Source organism: Tribolium madens, unplaced genomic scaffold, assembly GCF_015345945.1.
Source record: "Tribolium madens isolate multiple individuals breed KSU strain unplaced genomic scaffold, Tmad_KSU_1.1 Scaffold_97;HRSCAF=244;Tcas5.2_LG3a, whole genome shotgun sequence".
Classification (NCBI taxonomy): Eukaryota; Metazoa; Arthropoda; class Insecta; order Coleoptera; family Tenebrionidae; genus Tribolium; species Tribolium madens.
Window position 1 is genome coordinate 11,083,380 of NW_025401069.1, and position 8,669 is coordinate 11,092,048.

The 8,669-nt window shown below is 37.0% G+C and overlaps 1 protein-coding gene across 2 annotated transcripts in view; it reads left to right on the forward strand.

The window, feature by feature from the left end:
• The window catches only part of LOC123014545 (cyclin-dependent kinase 14), a 49,816-nt gene that overhangs the window by 5,263 nt on the left and 35,884 nt on the right, over window positions 1-8,669 (forward strand). Inside the window, exon 1 of one of the 2 annotated variants that reach the window (XM_044413715.1) lies at window positions 3,892-4,106. The exons of the other annotated variant lie outside the window; for it this stretch is intronic. The gene's annotated coding sequence lies outside the window, so the exon portion shown is untranslated. Of the gene's footprint in view, window positions 1-3,891; window positions 4,107-8,669 lie in introns of those variants that run through there. 2 annotated transcript variants of the gene reach the window in all.

The window sequence follows — 8,669 nt, forward strand, 5'->3', positions numbered from 1 at the left end:
CTTAAAAAGCAGAGAAAAATTATTCTAAGTTGAAAATCAAGAGAAACATTAATTTTTCTTTTCACTGAATCAGAATAATGAAGTTTTAAATCCAGATTTGCTCGTTTCAGGTGAAGCAAGGATAAAAAAAATTCTCTTGTAAACTCAATCCGGGAACAAACTGTTTATAAAAATATGATTTAAAAATATTTGTGGTAAAATAAACAGTCAAAATACCTAATACAAAAATGCTACTAGGGAAAAATGTTTGTCTTTAAAGTAATAAATTCGTTAAATCAAAATTAGGTCTTTTAATCGATTTAAATGACATCTTATAACAAAATAGTTCTTAATATAGATAATATAGATTTTGTATTTCTGGTTTTGCTTATGGTTTTTGGTGGTAACGAGGAAACGCCGAAATTTGCTTTGGTTTTCGTTTTAATACTTCAAAATTGTGATGAGAATTTTCTTTCAACTTTAATGTAGCAAATATACTTGATAGCATTTTCTGTCTGGCTGAAAAGTTCAAAGACGAGACAAAAAGTGCACATCGCTTATAAGCAAGCGGTCTCGCTCCCCGTAATGAGGAAATTGAATTTCTTTCCGTTTTCTGCAAGAATCGCCAGAAATAATGGCCACTCAAAGTCCAGGAGCTCGTCGTCTGTGTTGTGTGTGAGATCTTTTCGCGCCCTTCTCCCTACCGGAATGAATTTCTCTTTTTCCACAATGACGGCAATATTCGAAAGGAACGAGCGTCGTCTTGTTTGTAAACTTTCCCGCATATTGTGCTCCGGTATTATTATGAGGTGGCCCGGCATTGTGCCGTGGTCGCGCGCTAAAGCACTCTATCGCCTCCAGGACCTTTTATTAGTTTTCCCGTTTCGTAATTTCGATTCGTCCTTTCGATTGAAAAATACCCCGCGGATACGACTGCAAATGGTAGCTGGAACGCTCCAGGGAACGCAGACGGTCCCCTTGTTAACTATTTCCCTCCCGGTTTTTGCCCCCGTGTCGCTTTTGCCGAGGGAGATTACGATACTAAATGGATTTGTATCGTCCGAGCCGGAGGGCGGACCAAAATTTTTCACAGTGGAATCTAATTAAACACTCGAGTCGATGATTTAGATACATTGCGAACCGACACGCCAGAAATATTTTTCATAGGTGTCTTACTTCATCTCGGGAGTGTTTAATTTTGCACCGGAGGATAACGACAAGAGCCACGCGATGTAAAAATTTTAAAAGAGATTTGCGCACGCAACTTAAAACAATCAAATGAAAAGTTGTCGGTAACTGAAATGAGAATTGTACTCGGCTTGAGTGGATTTCAACGTTTCCACGAGGACAAATCTTTTGAGGGGCTTTCCACTCACATACGTGTTTCAGACAGGAGAACAAATGAGCAACTCCAGCAATTTCTGCGAGAGACTAATTGCAAGTGCGAGACTTGGGTTCTCGCATGTTTCGATCCCTTCACCTTCACCAAGAGAGATATTAGAGGTATTACGATCGGAAAATTAACCGACGATGCTTTAATCAATCTAGTTTACGCATTGGGAGCCATAATAGGGAGATTTTTCCTCTGTCCTGAGTAATTATACCATTAGCAAGTGTATGGTTGCTAAACCTGAGAAGCTTTAATTAATTTATTTGACAGGAGCGAAAACCGGGACATTTTTGGGTGTGGAGTGTTAAAGAATGGACATTCATCATGGGCAAAAGCGGCAAAACGTTAATGTAAACATTTACAATGGTAGAATTAATTCTCTTATCTTAATTACAATCAAACGGAACACTTTGTGTTTGTGTTATCGCGCGAGGGTGAAGAGAGATTTTTGCATGGGTTTGGAAAGAGCCACAGGTTTACCTTGGAAGTTCCGAGAAATTCTTTAAAAGTCGGAGATTTTTCTCTATACGATCGGTATGCAAACGGGAGTGCAATAAAGGTGTGTCCTTGTAAAGAGAAGAGAATGGCAAAAATGCGTTCGGAAGTCGCGTGATGAGTCAAGATGACACGATTTGTGTACATAGTAATTGATGCGGGATTTGGTCGAGTGAAAATCAAAGGCGGATATGTCCTAGCCTAGGACCTCAATTCGATTGAAAATGCATGGAATTTATTATACCAAGCGGTGTTATTGATACTTGACGAGGTTACGAGTGTCGTATTAGAAAGTCAAATATTTTTTCGACAAGGAAAGTCTACAGACAATTTTTGAAAAGTCAGGAGGAGCTTGAGGAGTGTAAACACTATTAAAATTTTTACAAGCTTCATTTAACCAACTAATTCAAAATTTAATGATTTTACATTTCTCTAACTCCACTTTTTATACAAAACAAAGACCCTGTGACGTTAGTTCGGGTTAAAAATCTACAGGTCATGCTATGGAGTTGGCCAGGTAATGGAGCGGCAAGAAAGCGGTCAGTCAAAGTGTGCCCAGAAGAACTATCTCGGTTTGTGTACGAGTGCAAAGCCATCAATAAGTCGACTAAATTTAAATAATACCCTCGTAAAATTGGATACGCGTCTTCAGGCAAACGATAAAAGATTGTCGATAGTGAAAGGGAGGGTTCTTTTTATTGGATGACCTTTGAAAAATCTCTGTTTAAACAAAAATTGTTGTTACTGTCAGCAAAATATCAAGCATTTGAGTATTCGATATGATTTTTTCGAGATCAAAGCAAACTTTTTCATTGGACCTAATTTGTAAATTGTCGGTGAGGCAGCTTGATAAAGCCAATTTGTGTCCCGTCTGTTACATTAGCTCCGCTTTGGTCTGACTGTTGTGATGTATAATTTGCATAATGGAAGTCCGTAAGAGAGATTTTAGCGGTGGCACGCAGAATCCGGCGCCGACTTCCGGCCCACACCCGGAACCATCAAGTCTGTGATGAACGTGATCGTTTTAATTGCTCATAAACTAAAACTTGCGACTTTTTTCCCCCTCAACCCTCGCTATTAAGTTGTTTTGATAAGAGGGCGGCTGCGACGATTATGATTTGGGATAGTGGTGCGGTTGAGACGAGGGTGCGAAACGCGATATCCCCGCAGGTAGACGGATGAAATGTGGCAACAGCCATAATGGTGCGTGAAAATTTACGGCACTGGGATCGAGTATCTGAGGAGTTGATGTATGCCGTTTCAGCCATTGTGCTTAATATAAAGACAGAGTCGAGCACTTTTGGGGGGACGAAAAGATCGAAGTGTTTTACAACATGTCAGCTTGCAGGATATGACGCATGGCTTATCGCCATTGTAGCCTCTTGCCATCATCGGCAGCTCTTTCATCTTCCACAAAATGCGATATGATAGTGACATACTTTGAACTTCATCCAATGTGAAAGGACGGTTGTGTAAAGTTCTAAATTACCGCAATTTTAGATGAGCAGCGAGCAAAATGAAAATGGGCTTTGAGATGAGTTTGGAAGCCATTCCTACATTTTTTAAATTATTTCTTGAGATGGCAATGATGGCATAGTTTCAAGTTTCAAGAAAAAGACATTTTGACTTAGATTTTAGGAATGCAGCACAATTATTTTCTCTTCTCTTGTAGCTTCTTCTTAACTGAACCAGATGTTCATCACATTTCCTTGCCGGTTGCACCTCCTCCATACCCAAATGTTCGAAGCCGGCCCAAGAAACTGCAAACTCCGTTCAAATTCCGCCTATAAATAACCGAGAATCCCACTGTAAACATTGCAGCGCATCGGTTTGTTTGTGTTGCAAAATCGCGGTTTATCCACAAACACTTGCTAAAATTTTTCAAATGGCCTTTCGAGGTGTCGAACGTGAACTCATCCTCAACCCTCACGCACCCTCAAGCAGAGCGTGCGCTCGGCGTCACAACGCTTGTTTACGGCGTCTCTTTGTGCGAGTTTGACGTCGTACAGTCACTCACGAGTCCCCCGTCGAACCGCAATAATCGCGTTCTAAAACCGGACAAAACATGATTCATTCAGTCATGCCGGCGGTGTCCTGGTGAGAGGAGGTTCGTCGTGTGAGTGCTTTTTGACCAAAGTTTTGGTAAAGACTTGGTGAGTGTGGTGGATGGTCGATTCTGGTAGCGTGGTGGTGAAGAAGACCTCCAGGTGTCTGTGCCATCTCGAGAATTCGGACGAGTAGAGTACGTATCGAGGTTGTTTGAATCATCGCCGTTTCCTTAGCTCGTAAAGGGAGTTCCATTGAAATCTCCCTAATGAAAGTGAATTAAAGACACTCGGTTTCGAGGGAGGCTAATTATTTTTTATAGCTTCATCGGCTCGAGTGGTGCTTGAGTTCGAAGGGACGCTAATTTTCCTAATGGATTTTAACATCGCGATTATTTCAAAGCCGCACCTCGTGTCCAGGTGGAAATGACCTCGACTTTTCGGTTAATGAACGAGAGGAGAATTATAATAAATGTTCGAGACTAGAATGAGAAGAGTCTCCGCGATCTAGGTCAGATGTTATCGTCGCTTATCTCCCTTTCTTATCGTCGCGTCTTGTGTAAATCGGATCGGAATTATTCTTAGTCCTTAAATCGGAGGAATGTTCAACGAGTCGTAATTATTATCACGTGGGAGTTAATATAATTTCTCTTAATTGAAGCGCCATTTAAATTTGCATAAGTGAGGATTGAGTCAAGCTGAAGACTTGTATTTTATGCAGATTTTACTGTTTGTATCTCACTACATTTCACGGCTGTTTGGATTAAAACAAGATTAAATGAAAACCTAGATGGGTATCGAGGTTTTAATATAAATTAAGGAAGCTTTAAGTAAGTTATTTGTAAGAGGAATTAAGCTATAAATTTGGATCAAGAGGGGTTAGTTTTTGCATTCCTTGATTGAATGGGAAGAGATTTGCTTACACTACAAGAGAAACAAAGGAAAATCCACTTATCTAAACAATAACATTCAGTGTGAAAGTTGCATCCAATAATTGATTAGAAAGAATGAAGAGATATTGTTCTAGAACCGCGAAAACAGTAAGGAATATTTTGCACTTAGCACTGCAATAAATTTAGCTGTCAAACAATAAAAGCAGCTCTTAAGAATAAACGTTTAGCGTTGGAAAAACATTTTCCCGGTTGCAAAAAATTGACGATGATGATTAATTGCCGGGAAGAAAGCAAAACTTCCCATTTGGTAAAAACACTCGCTTCTTATAAGAGCATATAAATTGCAAAATATATTGATAATTTTTGTATTATTTATTAATTGAAAAAAACATGCGTTAAATGTGACTCTGAAGTTTAATTATCTTATCATTAAATTTGTCTACAAAGTTCTTAAAACTTTTGAAAGAATTTATTTTATATTAAAATATTAAAATCATCCTTAAAATTGTTCATATGAAACATAAAAGTCTTGTGGGTGACAAGTCTGCTGGGAGAGTGTAATAATAAATAATAATAAAAAAAATTGTTTATTTTGTACTCAATGTTAGAGAGTACTTTTATCAACTAATTTCAGTAGATAAAGTGATCTTTTATCGTCTAGTGAAATAAAGTAATTTTTATCTACTGGTTATATTCAAGAAATTCTGGTAGGTGAGTACAAAATAAAACAAAATATTATACACGACGATGAAGATTGTTTATTTACTCGTGAAAAAAGTCCACTCGTGACTTCGTCACTCGTAAACTAAACTTTTTCACTCGTAGATATACAATTTCTTTATCGTCTTGTATAATAAATAGCTATAATCTTTAAAAATTATTTGTTTTACAAAAAACGAATATCTAGGTACTATTATGGTCAAAACTGTTATACAATCTTTTAGTAGGAGTCAGATCTGTTCGCAAAAGACATAAATTAAGTACCAAGTATATCAATTCTTGTTTTAAATAAAATAAATTTTAACCCAATTGGGTCAGTCAATGGTATAGATCTACTGAGAAACTGATTATAGTTTCATTGACAAATTTAAATTAAGGTAATAAATAATTTTCAATTTCAATCAAAAGTATGAAGTTTTTGTGTGTTTGTTCTTGTTGTTTTTTTTAAGTTGTGTAGTTATAAATGATTTGTATTTTAACATACGTGCGTTTTTATTTCCGTATTTTTTAAGAATAGCTTTTCTTCTTGTAAGAGTGCAGCCAAGCCCGCATCTTGGCCTCCCTCCCATGCAAACAGTAGTTTTCCGTGGGGTTTTAATTGACGAGGTGGATGTCTGTCGCCCCTCGACGTGTCGTGTTTACCAAATGAATTTCGTTTTGTCAACATCCGGCAGACGGGAACCCCTCAAAAATGGACAATCACGTCGGGATTAACGTGTTTATCAAAATTCGCACCGATGAAAATAGAACGTGGTTGAAAGGTGTGCGCCCACGAGTGAATGGCGATTTTTCGATCCAGTTTTTCACAAAACACGAGAGATAATTTCGTGTATTGTTGGCCAAAGAGGTTCCTAAAAATTCCATTCATGTCACTCAACTGTCACAACGGCGCTAAATCGTGATGTCACTCCATTTTCCTTGCTGATTATAATCGATCAAATCTCTGTATGCACATCAATTATAAGAGCGGTGATTAAAAAAAGTAATTTTTTTAGGCGGAAATGGGGTGATCCATCAATTTCCCCATGTTTTTTCAAGGGAAAATTCGAATGTTTGCGTTTTATATTTTTGAGAGGTGCTTCTTCGAGAGGAAATCATTCAATGTCGACATGTTCGTCAAAAAACTGACACTTTTTCCCTTATCAATCATTTTCAAGGCGGGATTGCCAAAGTGAGGGTTGCTTTTGCCTCATAATGTCTCTTGCATAATAATTAATTCATAAATTATTCCAATAAAAATGCTACAACGAAATTGACATTGGCTACAAGTGGAGAGAACACTTTTGGTGAATAGTAATTTTTTCTTCATTTTTGTGTGTTTGTTTTTATTTATTAAATTTGTGCTAACTCATGGTATTTTTTTAGACCGTACCGTTAAATCAGTTTGACCTTTTATTACATTTTGCTACTATTTTTAAAAATGCGAGTTATCTTTCCTGACAAATATTTGAATCTTCACTTTATTATCTTGAGTAAATTTAACACGAGATCTTTAAACCGAAAATTAAGCTTGATTCTATTTTTATGAAAAATCCGATAAGTTTTCTGTATTTGTTTAGTTATTCAGACACGTAATAAAATCCCCACTCATGATATTGAAAACAAATATTCAGAATTTCTAGTGAAATCGCCCGTTAGTCTCTAATAAAAATCCCACATGGCACTATCAAATGCCGCACCCGCCCCATAATAATAAAGCAAACAATAATATTTACACGACCCATCCCAATAAATTAAATCTGTAATTACGATAATATTTATTCGCCTCGGTGCCGCCAAGGTAATCCGTGCTTTTCTTTCCAACGCCATTCACTGAAGGGGAGTTCATTCATTTTTGTCGCATATGCGTTCACAGCCTTGACTTTTATCGTACACAAAGACCGAAACGACCTTTCCTTTAAAACAATGAAGAACGATGATTATGTGTTGTCTCCACCTGTGTTGTGAGGTCGCGTGAGATCCGACCGATTTGGTACGTGAGGGAATGTCCGTTTGTCATCGGAAAAATTGGAAAAAAACGGCGATTAATTGCCAGTTCAGCTGTGTCGACCCGACATGACAAAACTGAAATATTAGCGAAGCGGCATTAACGCGGCTCTTGTTGCACACTCGAGCGCGAAACTGAAACGCGTTCGAACCGAATTATCGGACTCCGGGAACAGACCAGGAAGTTGGCTCCGGGTAGGGTACATGACGGTTGCCTGGGACGGAAATAAAGGTGCGTGGGAATGTACAGTGATTGTAGGGGTGACAAAAGAGAGGTATAATGGATTTTAGACTAGGAGAATAAAAGTTGAAAGCGGTGAAGAACTGAAAAGTGGTGTATTTGAGAAGTGAAATATGAAATTGTGGCATGTTTTTTATCTCTGGATTGCCAATACCAATATTTCGGGTATGACGGGACCAAAACACTTGTTGAAAAGGTCATTTTGACAATTTCAGAAATTGAGCAATTAAATCGTAGTGAAAAACAGTAGAACCCCGATTTTTCGGCCTATAGTGGACTGGACCCTTTTCGGATAATTTGAAAATTTTAATGCAATGTTTTATTAAAGAAATTAAACATAAACATTTTTTTACATTTTTCTTTGATTTGTCAATGTTTACTTTTGATTTCAATGATATGTCTTTTACGTTACGTAACAGACTACCTTCAAGTACGAAGAAAAAATGGATTTTTAACGCTTCCGAGAATATCAACAAAAGAAGAAAGTCAATTCCGGATTAAACGGAGTTTGGAACCAAATTCTTCCGGATAAAAACTTTATTTAAATTTAAAATCGATTTTGTTTCCGGATAATTTTATTCCAACTTTTCTTTAAGTTTACAATTTTTTTTCGATTACTTAAGAAATACGATTTCTACTGCGTGATTGGTTCAACCCATCTGTATAATTAATATTTGTCAAAATTGATTTATTTTTTTGTTAAAATAGTACAGAGTATTTTGTAACAAACGATATTTTATCAAATCCAGTTGATAAATTTTCGCAAAAATTTATAAATACAGGGTGTATCAGAACTCGCGCCCGAGAGAAATAAACTAGAAACATGGAAAAAATGTTTAAAACATTTTAATAATTACGAAAAAAAATTATATAAGTTGCCTATTTTGAAAAAAAAAAATTGAAATATTACTCAAACACAA